Genomic DNA, 23,378 nt, shown 5'->3' with positions numbered 1-23,378 from the left:
AACACATTCTTATGATAATTTAGACAAGTTTGTGATTGCTCTATGTTCAACAAATTGTCTAAATATATTTTCAAATTAGTATTTTTATGGTGCGACAATAAAACATAGATTGTTTTATTATTATTATTGCTACTGGTTGTTACATAGATAAAATATTTTTTGTATGTTGTCACCTATATATTACCTTATTGATAAATTCCCTCTTCTGCTCATCATAGTAACAACAAAATCCTTGTAAAGGTATTATATTTACAGAGTATCTGCTTCCTTACAGATATGTTGGGTAGTTATTTCTGTTAATGATTAACTAGACAGTCAACACCTATAAGGAAGATTGATTTTTTTCTTCATTATATTTTATCTAGGCATCTGATGTGTTGCTACTGTATAATGCATCTTACAGAAAGGATAATGCTGCTTTCCATAAAATAGTAAACTTCTATGGCTAATATAAAACTCTGTAAGAGACTAGAATAGGTATATATTCTAAAATGATTACGATCCCTGTCTTATTGTCAAGTTTGTAAGCCAAGCATTCATCTCTAGCTTCAAGCAATCTCATGCAAATATTTATTAAATTCTGTGTGCTCCCTCTCTTTCCCCTTGTTTCACATTCTAGCCCATCTGTGCTTAGTCAGCAAGCATTTAATAGAAAAATCACATAAACTAAAATGGCAAAGGTGCTAACCTACAAATCTTGGTTTAAAAATAAAAATAAAATAAATCTGCAAAAATATCATAGAGTAAGCTCTTAAGGCACTGTCAGAGAACACGTCACAAAAGCAGTGCTCATACTACAGTATCAAAGTAACTGCGTAAGGTAGTTATTAAAATAAGTATAGATATATTGGGAAGCCTGAAATGCTACCAACAAAGGAAAGAAGAAAAAAATACATAACTCTGAAAATTACCATTGCCTAAAAAAGCAGGAAGTACAACAAAACATGTAAAAAAAAGTATCATGAAACCTCAAGGCGTCTACATAAGTATAAATAATTGGTGATGCTTGTAATGCTATTGTTGCACTGGTTAGTTTTAATTAATTTAATTAACTAATCAATGAAGAGCATTTCTAGTTAGCTGGAGGCAGACTGAACTCACATATTTCCCTCCTCAAATTCCTTTAAAATGAAAGCAAAGAAACTAAAAAATATACATATTTACAAAGATACAAGTAATGGAAGAAGAGAGATGATTACAAGAGAGTGAGAGGAAAATAAAGTTTTAGAAAATGAAATGCAGGTAGAGGAGTAATGAACAACCTAAAAGATCATAAACACTGAAATAAAAGTGTTTCCGTAGATACCAACAAGAAGCAAGATACTGTGTGCTATAAAAGCCAGCAGAGGCACACTAGTGTCTCCCGAAGAGGAAAGGCAAGAGAGAGCACACCAGATAACCAAAGAGAAGCCAGGCAAAGAACAACAACAAAAAAGAAAGTAACTCAACAAATTAAAAGTTTAAAAGAACCATACTTTATATCCTTAGAGAGATAAGAGAAAACATTGTTTCTATTAAAGCAGGACGAAACCCTATATTTCATAAAAAGGAAAGAAATCAGAGAGCAAAAAAAAAAGCCAGAAGATAGAAGATACGGTGACCTCTCAGAAGGTAGTGCAAAAGGACAGAGATGGAGGGGGAAAAAAGCCAGGAAATAGGATCAATCTAGATTAAAAATCGGAATAATAGGAGTTTCAGGCAGATAGAACTGAGAAAGAAAAGGGAGAAGACCATTAGTGATATGATGTAAGAAAATTTCAGGGAACTGAGGGATCTGAGTTCCCATATTTAAAGGGATCACTGAGTAATTAGCACATTGACTAGGAAATAAGCACATCAAGGGACATCATACAGACATTTCAGAACACTAGATATGGAGAAAAGATTTCATCTGCTGTCAGAGAGAAACAACCAGAACATATCCAGAAGATCAAGTACCAGTGACATCAGGACTGTCAACAGCAATTCTGGAATCTAAAGTAACGCAATGGAGTAAGACTGCCTTCAAAATTCTCAAGTAAAATCATTTTAATCACGTAAATTACTAACATAACTTAAAATTCTATTAAATTCTACCTAAATCTCAACCACGGGTGTGGGTAGAATAAGCATTTTCATATAAATTCTCAAAAAAAATTTACCGCCCCAAAAGCTACAGGAGGGTCTGGCAAAGCAAGGGAGTAAGAAAAGTGGAAGAAATAAGATACAGAAAACAGGTCCAGCAAAGGAGAGAGATAAGAGAAATTACTGGATGGTAGTGACGGATAAAGCTGTCGAACAGGTTTAGAGGGCAAGCAGTTCAAACTGAAGGACAGAGGCTTGGGAGAAACTTTTTAGAAAGATAAAACTGTGGACTAGCTGATTTGTCTAAACGTCTAGACAGGATATTTAAACAATGATGAAGAGTTTGCCCGAATCAGTGAAAACAACTTAGAACATTAAGCAAATGAAAGAGCAAGATACTATTAACTTCAGGGAAAATAGGAAATTCAGGAAAGAAAAAAATTAAATTGCATGGCCAAGCTGTGGATAATATTTGTACAGCCATGATTATGACAACACTATGTATCTAGAAAAAATGCTATCACTATTTTGGGAGAGTTGGAGGGTTGGAAATGAAAAGTACACATATGTGCGGTAAGATGAGAAAGGAAAAGACTAAATTCTCTTCTATTATGGTGGAAAATCAATAAATAGATATAAACTAAAATATCAAGTTCCCAAATGTGGATATTATTCAGAGAGAGGGTAAATAAACACCAAAATATGAAAGGTCACATGACTCATAACAGGAAGAGCCAGAATCCAAACTCAGTTTCGCCTGTCTCCAAGTTACATTCTTTCCACTAAACTTAAGTGTCCTCCTCAAATAAAACAGAGTGATGCAAAATTATGAGATCTATTAAAAATTGTTCAAAATGAGCTTATTTTTTTTATTAGTTACCAAAAGTCAGAGCTGTTACCTGATACCCAAAGTAGGATATAAAAGGCTATTTGTCTTAAGAAAACATTCTGTTTTCCAACACTGGCATCACTGCATCATTTATCTGCATCTAAGGTACTCACATAGTGGACATTCACACTGAAATGTTCTGATTAGCTGTCACCTGGTCATCCAGGCAACCACAGAGAACTTCCTTTTTTATGGTTACAACTTATTTCCTTCTTGCTACTGCAAAATACATCTTTTGAGTTCCCAACCCCTTTGTGGCATTGGCCTGTTGACCATTCTGAAAGGTGTCGCATCCCTGGCTCCTATGATGATCTCTGCTTGGTTCAACCTTGAAAAGCCCCACCCATTTTTTTTCTTCCTTGAAGTTTGACTTTCTCTTCTGCGCTCAGTAGCCCATGAAATGATCTGACTTCTGCAAAGATAAAAATTTAACCATGTTTCAGTTCCAGTAACTCACCGGTTCTGGTCTCATATTTCTAAATGCCTACTGGACAGTTGCATTTGTATATTCCACCATTCCTCGCACTTCCTAGCTAGACCAGGTAGTGCAGTGAAATCTGTATGATTCTATCATAGTGGATACACGTTATTATAAATCTGTCCAAATTCATAGACCATACAACACCAAGAGTGAACCACAATGCAAACTATGGACTTTAGGTGATAACGACGTGTCAGTGTGGGTTCATCAGTTGTGCCAGATGTACCCCTCCTGTGTGGGTAGCTGGTAATGACGGAGGCAGTGGAGGGGCAGGGGAGAGGGGCAGGAGGTAGGTATATGGGAAATCTCTGCACCTTCTGCTCAACATTTCTGTCAACCTAAAGATGCTCTAAAAATAAAGCCTATTAGAAAGTAATGAGAAAAAGTACTCTTATCTTCAATTAAACAAGAAAAGCACAACTTCAAATCACTAACTGTAAAGCATACCCGCTGAATTCTGCAAACCCAGAGAGAAACTCACACACACACACACACACACACTCTCTCTCTCTCTCTCTCTCTCTTTCTCTCTCTCTCAAACCTTGAGGTGGATATATATTCTCCTAAAAATAATATCATAGTCCCAAAAGGCTGTCCAGCAAAACTTAGATTGAAACAGTGACATCTAGGGCGTAAGTAGGCTATAGGGAAGGTGGATACTTCCCTACTGAAAGTCAGAATGACTGGGAATGTAGGGCTAGAGAAAATAAAACATCACCTACTATTTTTATTTACCTATGGAGTGATCTCCTATGGGAGACAATGGAGGAAAAGCCGTGACTGCTAAATCACAACAAAGAGTTAGGGACTTGAACGTTTAAACTTGAGGGCAAATCGAATATGCTTGTTGACAGAGGGCATTCTAGGCAAGACCGATACTGGAGCTGCGGCTGCCCCGCTGCACCAGATTGCTCGCCGCTGCAAGAATAGACAGAAAATCAGAAAATGGCTTATGGACTAGGGACATAGGAACCCAGCAAGGGGAGAGCATGGTGGTAGTGGGTAAGGACTGTGCAAGCCAAAATTCATGAAATATAACCCACATGGCCCGCCTAGAAAAGAATTTATAATGCAACCTAGCTACCCACAAAATAAACCAAAATAAATCAGAAAGGAAAACAGTAATGAATGGACTAGTTTGAGCACTGATTTCATTTAAAGATGAAAATATGAAATATAAAATAATAATGTGACATAAATCTAAAATGAGGAAAGGGAATTGGAAGGGTACTTCATTTTATTTTTATATTGTTAACATACAGTAAAATTACCTTGGGGGTATGTACAGTTCCGTGGAGTGTTATAAATGTATACTGTTCATAAAGAGAATGCAACTCCTCTATATTTTTACTACTAAAGTACTTTTTCTAAGTAGGTGAGTAGATGCCACAAAAGCTAAAACCAGTTAATCAGTGATTCCAACAGGCCATGACAGGAAGACTTCCCAGGTAGTGATTAGATATTGATTTATTTCTGATAACTGTGGTGCTGGGTGCAGGTTAGCTCACTTCCGGCGGCAGGTTCACAGGTCTCCTTGTTATTTTTTCTGTGATTCCAGTGTTTGGAATGTGTGTACAAGTAGAACACCACCATTTTCCAGCGTCTGTTTTACTTTTCCTTTCTGAAACTTTAGGTAAAATGACCTATTACACATCATAAATGAAAAATAGTTACATACTTGGTCTAAAGTTTTGCATTCTGAGTGCAGGGAATTCAATATTCTTAAATATCTAGAATTATTCCCCACGGCACAATCTTTTACATAAATTTATTATCAAAGGTTCTATTCGTGCAAAGTCTTATTATCATATATGTATATTCAGTAAACTTAGAGTACAAATAGCTTCCAGCTAATAATTACCTACACAAATTTTCCTTATAGCTGCTCTCTATTAAAGCCAAATTTTATACGGAGTTCCACTTTTCCTACTGTTATAAATTCAAACAACTTTTAACTTATGTTGTACATGTTCTTAGGACTTTTAAAAAATATGAAATAAATATAAGTTAATAGTTTACTAAGATCACAAAATTCAATCTCACTCAATCCTCTCAGATCTTAAAATTCTCTCAGCAATGTGCGTGTCCATTGCCTTACTACTAATATACATATGAGTAGCTTGGGGTGGGGCACAGAGGGACAGTGGGTGTAAGCCCTAAAGCTATTATTACATTTACTTGAAGATAAGGAAGACTTTTAAAGAACAAGTTCTTTCCCCAAAATAATTGGCTATTTTCCCATATTAAAACAACACCAAGTTCAAACTGATTATTATTTGTTTTAATATAAGCTGAAGATGAATTATAATTCTTTTTTAGTGAGGAGTTCCTATCATAGTGAAATTTAGCCTCAAGTACAAGCTGGCAGTATCAAGAAACTGGTTCTTTCAGAATTTTCAGAAATGCAAAACTCTTTGGCTTGTTAAAATTTATAATAATTTGTGAACTCTCATGCAATATAAGGGAAAATAATTATTTTGATATTCTTATCTTTGGTTTATTGTATCTTATAAGAAGATCTAAACATTCTGTTTTTAATCAAAAATCAAGAAGCACCACTCCACTTGGTTCTGGTTACGTGAAAGGTATATATATCCTAAGCAGCCCAAAATGTTATCAGAAAAGTATTCGTGCGAAGTATGAATATTACATCATATGCTTTAATGAGAGGAGAAATATTTTAAACAATTTGAAAATTTTCTGAAGAGATGTTTTATTACAAATTTTGTAAATGTTTTTTATTTAACCTTTTTTACTTTGTGCTTCATATAGAATTGGCTCTCACATTATTGACTAAACAGAGAATTTTGGGGGGAAGGTACTGAGCTGTAAGTAGCTGTTTCTAATACATAAGCACTAACAGTGCTTGCCCACCTGGACTGGAGTTCAGTTGAGATTACAGTTGTGAATCACACCGGATCCTAAATCTGTAGGGCCTTTGGCCAGATCTAATCTACACTGCATACTGCATACTGCTGTTTGGATCTTTCAGTAAAAATCACCAGTAATCTTATACTTTGTTTCATAGGTAAGCACCAAATGTTTAAGGAAAGTTACGGAAGAAGAGAAAACATATTACCAAGTTAACTACCCATTAAAACTTCTGATGTTGAAAAGTTCTCATATCCAACTAAAAAATAAAACTATTAGTTTATCTAATACTTACTAATAGTATCATGTCATGTATTGCCTCCTATATTGCCTAAAATATACTCTTTTAAAAATAGCTTTCTCTTAAGTGTTTATATCTAAATTATGAAATATTGTGAATGCTGAATGAAGATATTTAGATACTTTGGAGAGAACACTTTTCTAAGTGCCTAATTAAACAACTTTCACATATGCTAGCTCACTTCATACAATGTGACAATGATCTCATCCATTGGATAGTTGACTTAAAGTCACAGACTATTTTACCCAATTTTTTTTTGAAAAATATCTAACCTACAGAAAATTATCAATAATATAAACACTATACAATCTTTATCTAGATTAAGTTGTTAATATTTTGCCACATTTTTATTTCACTCTCATAGGTTGCTGAATCATTTGAAAAGAAGTTGCAGGGATCATGAATTTCATCTCTTAATACTTCCAAATATATATTCTCCTCCAAAAGACATTTTCCTACAGAACCCCAATATGATTATAACACTCAGGAAATGTAACAGGGATGTAATACTATTATATGACCTACAGCTATTATCCTTCGTAGCTTTTTCCACCCCCATTCAGAATCTAATAAAGAAGAATGACTTGCAATTAGCTGCATGTCTCCTAGTCTTCTTTAATCCTGAACAATTTTCTAGTTTTTTCACCGACATTGATAATTTTGAAATGCTCAGGTTGGTTATCATGAAGAATATTTACAATTTGAATTTACAACTTTGGAGAAGAAAAATTGTTTCTGATTATTTCCTCATGAAACATTCCAGGTGAAATATTTTTGGCAAAATAACTTTGGAGGTGATTGTGTGTCCTGTTTCATGTGTGTATCATACCAAGAAGTACATGAGGTCAGTTTGTCCCACTATTGGTGATGTCAAGTCTTTTCGCTTGGTTAAGCTGGTGCCTGCCAGGTTTCTTCCTGTCAAGGTACCTTTTGCAGTTAGTAAGCAATCTGTGGGGTGACATGTGGAGATAGTGTGAATATCCTATCCCCATAAACTATTCATCTAATGGTGGATCAATTTTTTATTATTCTTATAATAGTAGTTGCAAAAAAGTTACTTTATAATTCTATCATTTCTTTGCATTTTATTAACTTATATTCTTCAGTGAAACAGAGTTTTTCCTTGTATCCACCCTTATCTGCACATTATACACACTCTATGGGCTCATGGATACTTTTTTTTATTCAATGTGCTCTAATCCACTACATACATTATTACTTTTTATGTTCAAGTGATCCTAAATTTGGCCAGTGGGTGTCCCTTAAATCTGGCTTTTATGTGCTTCTGATGTGTCCCCATCAGTTTTCGAGCACTTCCTTGTTTTCTGGCACAAGGTATTCCAGGCTTGGCAGATTCTCCCCTAAACTAACTGAAGCAGGAGAGCTCTAAATAAAAAGAAGACTAATTCAACTCACATTTAATGCAGCAAATGGACTTAGGCACAAATATTAGACTAGTACCTACAACATAGTGCCAGCCAGTATGATAGATCTGTTCCTCAACTATTTTAGCCATACTTTGAAGCCTTTGTGCAAGTCTTAAAAATATGAACCTTTAATTTATAGCCTCGACTTTTATGTTACTCTCTCAATTTCATATACTTATTCTTATTTTAATTCTTGTTCTCTTTCATCTCTTTCCTCTCCATATGGAGACCATATGTATAGGTAACCTTTGAAGGGTTTTCTTTTTTTTTAGATTCCTGTCTAATGCCAAAATGTGCACAAACAGCACAGCATAAAACCCCATAAAGCAAAGCCTTTAAAAATTCTTGAAATTATCAAGGGATGTCACATATTAGAGGAAATAATATTAAAAAAACCTGGGTTTTTGGGGGGTTTTTTGGTAAGAAATTCAGTTGACCTGCCTCACTTTCTAAGCAAATGTAGTACTACTACTCAAATCACCTCTGCTGAATCACTGATAGGAAAGAGAATTTGAAGAAAAAGAAGTGATATTTGGGGAGGTCACAAGAAAGATCAAGTGGGGTGTCACAGTTTGTAAGTTTATTTATTATTTATTTAAATTAGAATGTGAGGATGGGGGTAAGTGTGTATTTGTGTATAGTATATTAGTCAACAAATACTCATTACACTCCCATGCTAAGCAGGCACTGCAGCATTTTCTAGGAATATAAGATATATAAGATAGAGGGAGTCCTATCTTAGTGGTTAATAAAATAATTACACAAGTAAATGTGAATTTACAACTCTTTGCAGTTATTTGCAATGAGGGATCTGAATACATAAATATGGATACGTTTATGCATACAAGTATGCATGTGTGTATAAGTATATTATAAGGGGATTCAGCTCATTCTAAGGGAAGTGGGGTCTCATTTGAGAAGGAGACATCTGGGTGGACATTTTAAGTGTTAACTAATGTTAACTAGGCAATCTTTGGGTATGCATGTTTACAGGCATGGGGATGGGAAGGAGCTAGGTGAGTCAGCACAACTGGAAGAGAACCAGCCAGTTGAAGCAGAGGGAAGGAGCAGGAGAACCAAAAGAGATGTGACTAGAAGAGTCCGACCCTGCTGAGTTTCAAAAAATCAGGTGCACAGTTTTGGCCTTTGTCTTCAACAAAGCAATGGTAATCCGCCTAAGTGATGGTGGAGTCGAAGGAGCGACAGTTCTCCAATTTGTACTCTACAAGGGCTCCTCTGGCACCCTTGGAGGATGGGTCTGGAGGGGGAGCAATGTGGAATGCCAGGAGACTAGTTATAAAGCCCCTGCAGTTGTTTAGACAAAACACAGTGAACGCTCAGACTTGGCTGATGGTGGAAGGCAGCTTTGTCAGTCTACTTTGGGAGGTAACAATCAGTGGTGGCGCGAAGGCTGTGATATGCAGTTGAATGAGAGGGAATGTCAAGGATAAACCCCAGACAGGGAGCCGGGGAACCCTGGAGGTTTGGTGTGAGATGGGCAGAGATCACAAGTTTGATTCTGACATGTTTCTTCTGATGTTTCTTTAAGATAGACAAGAAGAAATGCCAAGTACACAGTTGTATCTACAAGTAGGGAACTTAGAAGAACTTTTTGAGCCATAGTTATATTTTCTAGAGTGCTCTAAATAAGACATATGTCAATAATTTCAAGGAATTCCTATTGGATAGTACTTTGCGTATGTATGTTGGGAAAATTTGAGATGAACTGAATTTCTGAGGTACGAGATGAGCAATCTCTGCTACTTGAGGAGAGTTCAACAATTTGCAAATCCGTTTCTATTCTGAATGTTGCTATAATTCCCTGATCTGCAAAATCTGAAAATCTGACTTTGCTAGACTTTGTAGCAAGTGAGACAGGTAGATAAATAAATAGACAGATAGATCACAAAAGTGATAATGTAAGTATAGGATTAATATATAAGAATCAGCACAACTCGAGCTCCAGCCATTAATAACCAGTGAGACTGTACAAGTGCCTGCAGTTGAATGCGAGCCCTGTCACAGAAGTAGAATCTCATTCCCTAACAGTAAAAATCCCTAATTGCAAACAGAGTACAAATATTACAGGTAAAAGAATGTTGATATTTTCTGCTTTTAGCCCAATAATATTACTAACACCTAAGTATATTTTAATACATTGAGAAAATTGATTTTGGGAGGAAATAAATTACCTGCATTCTAATTTAATGTTCAAAGAATGCCGCAGGAAAATAAAATTTATTTAGAGATGTTTCTAAAAAATCGTGTTTATGTTTCAATTTTGAATTTTTTTTAAAGCAAACACCATCATTTTACCTCAATCTTCACAGGCTATTTGCTTAAAGTAACGTGTAACTATAGGTCAAGCTCTAATTCCCTCTGTGATACAAAAGAAAACAATAGAAATGACTACAAAGTGAAAATAAGCTTCTTGCTTTAGAAACTAATGAAAAATTAAGTATTACATTCTTCATTGAATTGATAATGTTGTCTTATTTTGTTTTCCCATTTTCATGAATATCTAATAGGAGCTTTTAAAATTTCTTTCACTACGTCAACTGGGTGTATTTTCCCTTGTCTTTATTTTTAGATGTTTTACTGATTTCTGAGAGAAGGAAGAGGGAGAGAGAGAAACATCAATGATGAGTGAGAGAGTCTTTGATTGGCTGCCTCCTGCACACCCCCTACTGGGGACTGAGCTTGAAACCTGCACATGTGAGCTCACCTGGAATCAAACCGTGATCTCCTGCTTCTTGGGTCAATGCTCAACCACTGAGCCACGCTGGCTGGGCTCCTTTCCTTACCTACATTCTTGAGTGTTTTAGATTTCAGTGTAGGGTGGTATTGAAGTAGTATAGTAAAAGGAGGCACCATGAACCCAGTGACTGGGATGTATTGTATCTGTTTATTCTGACAACGAAGGTTTTCTCTTGTATACGAGAGTTAACAGTTCAAAGAGGAAGGAGGGCTTTACTTTCAAAATCTTTGCCTTTATTCTCCACAAGAATAAAAAGCATAACAGGAAAAAGCAGATATTCCAATAAAATTTCACTGCCTAGAACAGATCTTTGTGCTGCTCAAATGAAAGAAGCCCTTATTTTCCTTATCATCTCCACAATCCAAACACCTCAATTTCATCTTCTCTCAGATCCCACTGCACCACTATACACTTATTAGAAATCGTAACAAAAGTCTACCAAATAAAGTTAGGGGTCAGCCTGAGGTTGAGTGCCTGGCCATTCAATTGACCAAGAAGCTTCCAGTAGGAATGAACAATACACAGCAAAACAATCATAGATCAAATTGTGTTGTGTACAATTGCTGCTTCCCCTTTGTAGGAAAAGCTGCCTCTCTTGATTGGGTAAAACATGCCCTTCTTGTGATTGTGAGAAAGCAACTGCTTATTCACACACATATACACAATACCTTCAATTTTACCTGTTAAGGGTCTACATTAAAAAGCTTCTTTCTTTAAAAAGAGTAAGATATACAATGTTACAAAAGACATCTAAAATGGACAGGGAGTGGGAAGTAGCCTAAGAAAAAAATATCTTACTTATAACTTGGTAAATTCAAAATGCTTGATGTAGCCAATACTGAAATGACATTTCATATTAACTCTTTTTAAAAAAATTATCTTTATTGTTGAAAGTATTACAGATGTCCCCCCTCCCCCTTGATCCCCTGCACCCAGCCCTACAATTTTCATCAGGGCCAGACTATGCCTTAGAGAATATTCTGAGAAGGGCTCACATGTGTCATGATTTCTGGAAGAGGGGAGCGAGGTTGGATATGGGTGAGGAGGTGGAGCTGTCCTGCTTAATGAAAATTTTTCCAAATGTCCCATATAACATGCAATGTCCCACTGAACTAAACCTATACTGAATATCAACCTGTAGAACCTGCTACATAATCATAATTAAGCATTTTATAAGAATCTCCACCAAAAGCCCAGCGATTTACAATAAGGTTGCTGTGGTGAATGGTAATTCAATCATTTTGTATAATCTGTCTCCTAACTCTAGAATCGATAGACTACAATATTACTGGAAAATTTAAAAGGCAATACCAGCACTCAATCAATATTTTCATTTTGGCAATCTTTAATCTGCTATTACTGATAATATGGTGAGTCACCTGCAGAGTTCCTTGAAGTACAGTTCACATTAGTAATAACATGATAATGTTCCATAAAGTAGCTTTGGAATTTGGGGGGAAGTAGGTTAATAGTATGTACTCTCATGTGCACAGTATCATACTTCCACATTTTCTCCACTCTGAAAGTCTATAATTTGACCTCCCATATTTCCCCCATAACAATTACTATTATTTCCTTCTTTCTGTTATACACAAATAAGTCTAGTTTGTAATTATCCTAACACCACTTTTAGTCTACACTTGTTCTTTCATTTGTCTGTACTTCTTCTATGGAATGTCTTCTGATTATTTTATGTTTTAAATCCAAATTTATTCATTATATATACACATGCAAATTGCTGACTTCTTTTTTTTAATATGTTTTTATTGATATCAGAGAGAGGAAGGGAGATGGAGACAGAGATAGAAACATCAATGATGAGAGAGGGTCATTGATCGGCTGCCTCCTACACAGCCCTCACTGGGGACTGAGCCCCAAACATGGGCATGTGCTCTGACCGAGAATGGAATCATGAACTCCTGGTTAATAGTTTGACACTCAACCACTGAGCCACGCTGGCTGGGCTGACTTCTTTAATACGTGCTCCAGTGAAGTCATACCCAAACATTAGTGTAGGGAAATCACATTTTATTACAAATTATTTGTATTTTATTGCTCCTTTTCATTACAGATATATTCAGTAACTATATTATTAATGGATTTACTTTTCAGAACACTAAGAGAGTAACAAAAATAATTGTTATTAAAAAAATTAAAATTGGACAGATATGTGCAAAAAATGCAACTAGACCACCAACTTACACCTTACACAAGAATAAACTCAAAAATGGGCAAAAGACTTAAATGTAAGTCACAAATCCATAAAACTCCTAGAAGAAAACATAGGCAGTAAAATCTCAGACATCTTTCGCAGCAATATATTTGCCAATATGTCTCTGAGGGGAAGGGAAACAGGAAAAAATAAATGGGATTACATCAAACTAAAAAGCTCCTGCACAACAAAAGATACCATCAACAAAATGAAAAGGGAACCCACAGTATGGGAGAACATATTCGCCAATGATTCATCTTATAAGGGGTTAATCTCCAAAACATATAAGGAAGTTATACAACTCAGTATCCGGAAGACAAATAATCCAATTAAAAAATTGGCAAAGGACCTGAACAGACACTTCTCCAAAGAGGACATACAGATGGCCAACAGACATATGAAACAATGCTCAAGGTCACTAATCATCTGAGACATGCAAATTGAAACTACAATGAGTTATCACCTCAAACCTGCCAGAATGGCTACTATCAATAAATCAGCAAATAAGTGCTGGCGAGTGTGTGGAGAAAAGGGGACCCTAGTGCACTGCTGGTGGGAATGCAGACTGGTGCAGCCACTTTAGAAAGCAGTATGGAGGTTCCTCAAAAAATTAAAAATGGAGGTGCCTTATCACCCAGTGATCTCACTTCTAGGAATATATCTTAAGAATCCCAAAACACCAAAGAGAAAGAATATATGCACCCCTATGTTTATAGCACTGCTATTTACAATAGCCAAAATCTGGAAACAGCCCAAGTGTCCATCAGTAGATGAGTGGATAAAAAAGCTGTGGGACATTTACACCATGGAATACTACACAGCTTTAAAAAAGAAGGATCTCTTACCTTTTGAGACAGCATGGATTGGTCTGGCGATTATTATGCTAAGCAAAATAAACCAGCTACAGAAAGACAAATACCATATGATCTCACTAATACGTGGACTCTAATGACACGTGGACAAATAAACTGACGAACAAAATAGAACCAGAGGCATGGATACATGGAACAGACTGACAAATGTCAGAAGGGACAGGGGTGAAGGGACTGAATAAAGGAAGGTGAAGGGATAAGCTAAAGAACACATATGCATAGCCCATGGATACAGACAGTAGTGTGGTGAGAGCCAAGGGAGGGGGACAGGGGCTGAGTGGAGGTGGGCAAATGGGGGGGAGGATGGGGAACATCTGCAATAGTGTCAACAATAAAAAAATTAAATTAAAAAAAAGAGGACAGGGCTATGGCATAGTGAACATTCAGTGAATGACAGAAGACAGAAAAATCACAAGCCTTCTGCATTTACCTCTGTACCACTTCATTTTGTGACTATGTTGTACAGTTGATATTGTGATGGCCAGAAAGAATTAACTCTCTTATCTAACTACCCAACTTACTACATGGGAGTTGGATGAAGAGTCAGGAAATCGGGTTTCTAGTTTCTGCTCTGCCACTAACCATCACTGTGACCTTGAGCAGCTCACTGTGATCACTGTAGGCCCCCATTTCCTTAACTGTAAAACGAGGGCATTGAGATAAAGTATTTTAAGGTCTTTTCCAGTTTCATAACAAAATGCATAAATCTGATCCTAAGACCTAGGCACTGATCAGAAGAAACTGATTCTTCTAATAAACGTATATAAAATATGTCCTCTGGGTCTCAATTATTCCAACCACATTTTTTCTTTTTAAAATACATGGTTTTGTCAAGTCTTTAAAAAATGCCATGCCTTATAAAAAACAAAACAAAAAAATGAGTCCTTAAGAAAGAAGTACCCATACACTTGAAGTAGTGCTAGCACATTTATCATGAGAACCTAGTTCTCATTCGGAAAGCGACATCCACTTTCCTATTACCATTCTGCTCACTGCTGTGGAAGTCACAGTTTTACTTTTTTGCTTTGAATTCTTGAATAAAAATGATCTTATCTGCTTCTCCAATCATATATTTTTGGCAGTTCTACACTTTTCCACAGAGGTTTTCTAAATTCTTTCTAATAGTTCACAAAACTAACAATTCAACAAAATCTATATACAACTGAACACTGAGCATAAACAAGGTGTTTAACAGCAAGTGTCATGGTGTGAATCAACTTCTTGCTCAAGTAATTCTTTCATCCACTACCAATTTTGCCCTGGAGCTTTTGAAAAACACAATAGAAATCTGTTAAATTGGCAGTCTCCCTGAACTTAAACTATTTTATCTAACCAGGTCCACAGTCACAATAGATCCTTGAGAGTTTCTCTTTGATGAAATGTGCATGGCTTTGGAGCATAGGTGTAGAGATCAAATGGACCAAATCCCTTATTCTGATGGTGTCTTGCTGTTTCCTCTTTTGGAAAGTACATATGTAAGGCTTATGAATGTCACCTTCATACCTACACATTTGTCTGCTTTAGGAAAACCTCATACTTAAAAACCTAGTTTAGTAAGATTTATAAATTAGAATCTTTCCATTTGGTTTTCAGGAACACCCAGCTATCATGTTTTAAAAATATTAATCACCAGTTACGTGTAAATTGGGATTGCATTTCTCATATTTGGATTAAAGGATTTTATGTTTTCTGGGAACATGTCTAACTCTTAAGACATATTCATTAACTAGATATACAACTAAGTCCTGATTATCTTCCTGTGAATTATATACAATCTACTACACAGTTGTCATACCAGGTTTGCTTATTTCTGTCACCCAGCTCGTTTCTGGGCAGGCTGCCCACCTTCTCCATTCCCCATAAATTGGTTTTGATGTTTGAGGTGTGTAAGCTCATTTTAAAATTAACCTAAACAAAACAAAATAATTAGAAAGGCAACTTGCCCCAAATAACAACGAAAATCTATTTTAAACCAAACATGTAATACATTCCAAAGACAAACACAAATGACTTTTTAAATAACCATGATTTGGGGTTATCTTTGCCCCTACTGCTCTCATTAACATGAATAATTCAGAGTGCTTACTATACATGGTGAAACTTCTTCCCCTCAATAATTCATTTTTAGTATATAGAAAAATAAGATATAATGCATCTTTATGTATTTCCAAATGTTTAAATTAGGCCATATTTTTAAAGGCAACTTTACTTTAAAAAGTTTCTAAAGTTTGGGTTCATTCTTTTTAATGCTATCTTGGTCGTAAGTAGGGGGAATCCTATACTTTCAAGACAAGGGCAGTATAGAGCAGTATAGCAGATAAGAAGGGGAAGCCCCAGATTTTTTGGTTGATAGTCTTCAAGTAAGTATCAATTATGCACAAAGTGTAAACAAGATTGCCAATATCTTTCTCTTCAAAACTATGAATGTGCATTGGGGCATTACATCCAGATTTGAGCAAAAAGAATTTCCCAACATTCTGGCTACAGTAAAGGAACAACATATTATACAACATAATTCTGAATAGTAAAAATATCCTAACATTGCAGTTTTAGCTAACATTCCGAAATGGGAAAGCATGCACGATGGAGGGTAAGGTTGGACTGAATACCTCAATCTTTCTTGAATGATGACTTGAACCAAATGAAGGGTGTGAAACTATCTGCTGATTGTATATAAACTCACCCAGATTCCCAAGCATGAATATAAAGAATACTACACAATTTATTCATATCCTATGTAAAATATCCTATGTTATTCATACCCAATATTTGTATGTGAATGATGTGTACATCTCAGGTCTACTTAATTTAGGGTATGGAATATTAAATTGGTCTCCTATTTTGTAAGTTATTCCTGGGAAGATATTCCCTCCTTCTGGAAACCACACTAATTTTCTGGATTATGGGGCTGTTTAGTGCATGCTTCAGAGCACCAAATGCTATCCTTGTAACCAGAAAGAAAGGGAAAGTACCACCAGGAGGAGGCTTCAGCTGCACTAAGTCTCAGCTCCTCTCCGGTAAAAAGATGGAGGAAAAACGCAATCAGCTGTCACTGGAGTACACACCTGTCTTGGCCAAAGGCTTTAACACTTTTTTGACTTCCCCTTTCATTGAAAATAAAGAGAAGGGAGCTTATAGTGTAATAAGCCAAACACAACAGTTGCTGAACCTGGGCCAACATCAGATACCATTACAGCTTTGGGGATGTTCATGGAAATGCATGAAATGAGGATGTATGTTTTGATACCTGTGAAAATAAAACATTTCACTTTAAGTGAGTGGGAGAGAACAGATGGTTGGTAATGATTTAAAACACTGATGTTTTTGGACTGTCACCAAGCCTCTGTGTTTAAAAAAAAATGTGGTGTGTAGTCAGTACATACCAACATCTATCTGCAAGGTGCTCATTTTCTGGAAGGTGCTAATGTAGTAAAGCAGATAAAAACCTAGTAAGGCAAGAGGAAAATTCTTGTCATTTTTCCAAGGCCTTTAATGTGTGCTATTTCTTATTGACTATATTCAATCAAAATGTTATCTGTGCGATGAGGGGATTTTCATTTCCTCCCAATAACTAGTCAATTCTAAGTGTCTAGGTATGGTATTCTATTGTAATGCATCAGGTAGAACTGTAATTTTGTTCTGTATATTTGATTCACATGGAGTGAAGCCCTTTAAAACCCTCTGAGCAATAATAATAAAATCTGATAGTTCAGGGTACCCTTGACCATGAAAAACAATGCCATTCTCCTTATCCTCAATTGACAGGCATATGGTGTTGCGATAATGTGGGGGAATTGGCAGGTGCCGGGCTACTGAATCAGGAACACATAAATGTTAAATACAGTCACACTGTATTTTGGTGTGTAGATGTGAGTCTAAAAGAAGCCCACGTCCTTTAAACGCAGTGTAATAGTAATAGTACAGATAAAATTATATAGAGAGAGATTAATGAAATGTTTGAGGTTAAAGTGAAGAAAAATAAACATTGGTAAATAATATTCTTTTTTAAAAAATCTGTAATCCTCACTCGAGGATATTTTTTATTGATTTGAGAGAGAGATAGAGAGAAACGTCAATGTGAGAAACATGGATCAGTTGCCTCCCCTACTCGTCCCCACTGGGGATGGAACCCACAACCCAGGTATGCGCGCTAAGGCGAAATCAGACCAGAAACCTTTTGGTGTAGGGGACGACGCTCCAACCGACTGCGCCACCCGGCCAGCGCAATAATATACTCTTAAGTACTATAAAAACTGCAAAAAAAAAAAGAAAGAAAAAATTCATATTAAACAGCCATGGTGTTTTGATTTGGTTCTGATCACATAAAGTGGGGAAAACCGTCACAGAAACACACTCTATTTACTTGCCCTGCCTTTGGAAACCCTGGGAGCTCCTCGGGAACAGTCTGCCTGCGGGAGGGAGCGGGGGGCACCTGCGGGCGCGGGGAGGCGCAGCGGCAGCTCTAGCTCCGCACCTGCGAACTTAGTTGGAAATAACTCCCGACGGGCATCGACTGTAACACCTTTTAGCCTCCCGTCAGAAAACACGCCGCCAGCAGGATGTTCAAACGGAGCGGAAGAGGGAGCAGGTAGCCGCGGAAAAGTGAAGGCAGGGCACCGCCACCACCCGCAGCGCCGCCCCCCCGCATTTCTCCCCCCGCCACGCCGAGCTGGGCCGCGCCCCCCCTCAGGTCTCCCCAGGGAAGGCGGCCTTAGCGAGGTCTCCGACTTGGGGACCCACGCAGAAACGGCCCCTCGGCAGAAGTGCCCATCTTTCTGCCAAACGCGCTGGGGGACCGGATAAACCGGCCTCAGAAACTCAACACTGTTCCTTACGGTGCCCTCTTTCCAACCCCCGCGTGCCCCAGTGGGGGCTGGCACCCGAATCCTGGAGGCCGGGGTGCCCCACCGGCGCCCAGGAACCCAACGCCGGTAGGTGGCAAGTTCAGGCCTCCCAAAGGCTTCCTACCCCCTCCAGCTCCCGGACGCCCCTGCCCCCAGCACGTCCAGCAAAGTGAATGGAAGTGAAGTGGGGGCAAATACTGCGGGGCGGGGGCGGGGGGAGGCGGGGTAGAAAGGTGCCTCCGCAGCCCACAGGGGCCAAGTGCCTGGAAAGGTGAGGATGCGCTTCCCCGCCCGACCGGACCCGGCTCTGATCTTGGCTTCCGCACGGCGCCCCGCAACCTCAGCCCCTCCGACCTCGAACTTCCCCCTCCTGCCCCCACCCCCAAACGTGTCCCAGCCCAAGTGCGGTTACCTCGCGAACGGCGAGCGGGGCGGAGACGAGCGGGAGCCGCAGGTACAGCTTTCCCAGGAGCGCAGCTTCTGCAGGAAACTTGCCCGCGCTCCGCAGCAAACTCTCGCGGGCGCCTCCCGCCGCCGGCCGCCGGCTGGGAAGGAGCGCGGCGCGGGGCGCGCGGGGCGCGCGGCGCGGGGCGGCCGGGGCGGCGCGGGGCGCGCGGAGGAGGGCGGCGCGGGGCGGCCGGGGCGGGCGCTCGCCTCGCGGGTGCGCCGGGCTGGGGCTGCGGCGCCGCCTCTGCTCTGCGGGTTCCCGCCGCCCCGCTCCAGCCGCCCCCGCCCCCGCCCCGCAGCTCCGCCTCCTGCTTTTTTATCTCCAACGCCTCCCTCCAGCCCGCCTGCCTTCTTTTTCTCCGCCTTTGTCGTTCCTCCTTCCTCTGAGTTTCTGGTCTTACCCCGGCTGGCGACTCGCGCTCCGTCCCAGCCCCGGGTCGGGCCCCGGGCTGCGGGCCCCCCGCCCCCGGGCGAGGAAGGGATTCTCCGCGCGGTCGGGCTGCGGACTCGCCTTCCCCCTTCGCCCGCCCTGGCTCGGGTTCATTCCCAAGTGTTGGAGAAACACCTGATGGACAAACCAGTAGGTGATGGCGAACACTGACTCCCAGATCTTAGACTTTCTCTCGCTTTACTGATTAAAAAATACGTACATGTGTTGATGATAAAAGTCAGTAAAGTGCCGCACGGAAATAGGTGCTGTGGGGGAGCGCGGACCACAGCGGCCGCGTACAATAGAGGGGGCCCCCCCGGGTCTCAGGCCACGCTTGTCAAAACCCACAAGCTCAAGTTGGCAGCTTGTAAAGGGCTTTGGAAAGACCCAGGTTAGGATAAAAACAGCAACAAAACACACACCAAAAAACCTTTTTTTTAATCATTAAAGGAAACAGTTCATTGAGATTTAAAAATTAGTTCCAAACATTATGCTAACAACCATTGGACCAAACTAGGGAAAATATAATTAACATAACCCTTGGTTGCTTGCTTTGCACGCAGGCAGTTTCTATGAATTAAGAAAAAACACCTTTTTTTCTTCTTAAAGTAGCTAAGTGGTTAAAACTACCTCATTTTTACATTAGAATTTTCTTTTTTTCTTTTTCAAACAGATGTTATCAATTTCCTACATTTTCAGGAGGTCTTATTTTTATGAATGGCTTAGGAATAGCATCCGGTGGTAGTGAACTTTGGGTCAGTGAAGAAGTAACCATTACAGGACTTGTTTGCCCTATTCTGTTTTCTTTTAAACAGAACCTGATTTATTTTTTTTTTTGTTATAAGAATTTTATTTTTTAATTTGTATGGGGCTGGTCGGTTTTTTAACATTTAACCCAGCGTCTGACTTCCCTGCAGCGAAGGTCTTTGTTCCTCACCAGAATGAACCTCTTTTCCTGCAGCTGGACTTTTAAAGAAACAAGGTAATGTTTCTGAGCTGTATTTAACTGGCAGGCAGTTGATGAGTGCTTGTTGACTGAACTAACCAATATTACTTAGTTTCTTTTGGGTTGGTCCCATGGGTGCCATCCCATGTTCTATGAACTCTTGGAGCTGTGACCGTCCATTACACCAGAGCAGTGAGGACATCCTAGCCAGGCTCAGAAGGTCTGCACTTTAATTCTTCGCTGCTGCAAGTCACACAACTTTTGTGGTCTGCGCATTCTCATTAGTAAAATAAAGGATTTGAGCGAGACTATCATTAAAATTCTATCATTTCTATTTTATTTTATTGTTTTAATATATCTTTATTGATTTCAGAGAAAGGAAGGGAGAGGGAGAGAGAGAGAGAGAAACATCAATGATGAGTCATTGATCGGCCCCCTCCTGCACGCCCCTGACTGGGGATCGAAACCCGATGGCCTGGATCCTAGGTTAATGCTCAACTGCTGAGCCACGCCCGACTGGGCAAAACTCTAATTTTTAAATTCTTGAAGCTTTTGTCGCTAATGGGGGAAAGTGGTCATGATCAGGTCAACTTCTGACTGAATTTGCTTGATAGATGTGCTGCTAGGTAATGCCAGTCTACTGCAGGACTTTCCAGTCTTTAGAATTTATTTCATTCATCTGTCAGAGCAAATCAAACACTTAGAACTATGAACCGTCTTCTAGTCCTAAACCTCTGTCCAAACCCGTTAAAGTATTTTTGATGACTAAGGAAACTGAATGTTGTTGTTATCCAAAGTTGATGAATGAAGGATCAAGGAATCACCTAAAATTGTGTACCGAGCATCAGTATACGACACATCTTCCCACTGCATTTGACTGGGAGTTATGTGGTTAAATGAAAATACCACTTTTTAAAATTTTGTAGTTAAACTAATTTAATTTTTACATAGTGAATTGTTTCTAAAACATTGGTTCACAGCATGTTTCCAAACTCTCCAGTCTATTAATTTTGTTTAGTTCTTTGAATTTCTTAAATGTTTAACTATTGACTGTTTCTTGGGCAAGTATGAAGCCTACGGATCATTGATCCTTTAATGTGTAGGTTTGTAACAATTATAGTCATAAAAGAAGTTTCTCTATCAAATCTCAAGGTACATTTGATAGCAGAGTGCCTTGGTGGAAGGAAGAGTTCGTCACCACAGTGCAGATGACATTGGGGTAAGCTTAAGAAATGCAGTCAAACTTGACTTTGAAAATGTAGCTAATAGTGTAAAGAATGAGCCCAGTGAGCTGATAACATTTTATGGAAAAAAAGTGTATAAGGAAGACAGGGGTAGACGGGTAGGGAAGAGTAAGGAAGAGTACTTTCCTAGTGTCTGTATGTACAAAAAAGTTCCTTTAGGGCGTGAGTACAGCACTATTATGGGATAGCTCTTGCTATATTTGCCTTTGAGCGTTTCTTTAACCATGCAGTTCTCAGTGATGACTTGGCTTAATGAATGGCCAAACTAATTCAGCAGGAACGTATCAAGCACAATATACAAGGCCACATGGAGGTTGCAAATATCGCTAAACCATCTTATTTATGGTTCCAACTGTTTTGTTGAGGAAAATAAAGATATATTTACCTGGAAAGAAATTATTTTACAGGAGTCAGTAGAGGATATAGACCAGTAGCTGTACTGGTTTCCCCTTAAATTATCTTTCTCTTATTCTGTAGGGCAGGAGTAAAACAATAAAAATAATGAAAGAACATGATTTATGTTGATTCATGAGCAGGAGAACACAAGCTATCCCACTGAACCAGAAGGGGAGAATGGCAGGACTCTTGTAATAGATGATAGAAGCCACTTAATCCAGATTTTTTCTTTTTTTAATATATCTTTATTGATTTCAGAGAGAGGAAAGGAGAGGGGGAGAGAGAGAGAAACATCAATGATGAGAGAGTCATTGATCGGCTGCCTCCTGCACGCCTCCGACTGGGGATCGAGCCCGCAACCCAGGCATATGCCCTGACTGGGAATCGAACCCCGATCTCCTGGATCCTAGGTCGATGCTCAACCACTGAGCCACGCTCAGCCAGGCTAATCCAGACTTTTCTGGGGGAAAATAAAAATAAACAACTCTTAAGGGAAAAGAGATTTAAAATGGGGTTTTAAAAAGCTTAAGCTAGTGAGATGAAATGGAAAGAGTGCTGGAGAACTGGATTTGGTTCCATGAAGTTGGACAAATCTCTCCCTGGCCTCAATTTTATCTTCTGTAGTGCATGAGGTCATCAAACCGGATGGGCCTTAAGGACCCTTCCACCTTCAAAAATTCCATGATGTCTGGTCCTGATCACTTATTTTAATTAACCTGTTTGGATGATTATTCAACTACACATATTAACGTATCTGCATAGTGACATCCAAAATTAATTCTAATAAAAAAATGAAAAAGCTGGTGTAGCATTTTCCTTGGCAGAAGAAATTCAACACAAAAATGAGAGCAGACTAGAGTAATGTGGTTCTGGTTATCTGAAGTTGATCTATAGGATGCAGAATGTGGTATTGTACAAAGTGGAATTTCCTCTCTGAAATTTAAGAAGAAAATTTCTTATTAAAGGGTAGAGTATTAAAACTTTACAGTCTAGGAAGAGTCTTGAGCATAATGATTTACCTCCTGCTACACCAAACACAAGAGAGCAAATTTTGCAGTTTGAGGTAGACCAAAATTATTGTGTTATGGGGAAATAAAGAAAAAATATTTGGCTCTGTGAGCTGTCTTTAACACTTTTTTTAGGGAAGAGATTATTTCTTAAAAATTAATAAAAACATTAAAGACCAGATACATATA

At 38.6% G+C, this 23,378-nt stretch overlaps 1 protein-coding gene across 2 annotated transcripts in view; it reads right to left on the bottom strand.

Moving 5' to 3' along the window:
* The window catches only part of CHST9 (carbohydrate sulfotransferase 9), a 194,744-nt gene extending 175,454 nt beyond the window's left edge, over window positions 1-19,290 (bottom strand). Inside the window, exon 1 of one of the 2 annotated variants that reach the window (XM_081148297.1) lies at window positions 19,132-19,290. The gene's annotated coding sequence lies outside the window, so the exon portion shown is untranslated. The remainder of the gene's footprint in view (window positions 1-19,131) is intronic. The other variant, XM_081148295.1, reaches the window with a different exon arrangement.
* Window positions 19,291-23,378: the final 4,088 nt, after the last annotated feature.

This window comes from Miniopterus schreibersii (assembly GCF_964146895.1).
Source record: "Miniopterus schreibersii genome assembly, chromosome: 10".
In the NCBI taxonomy this organism is placed as follows: Eukaryota; Metazoa; Chordata; class Mammalia; order Chiroptera; family Miniopteridae; genus Miniopterus; species Miniopterus schreibersii.
This window is presented reverse-complemented; position numbering and strand designations above follow the sequence as displayed.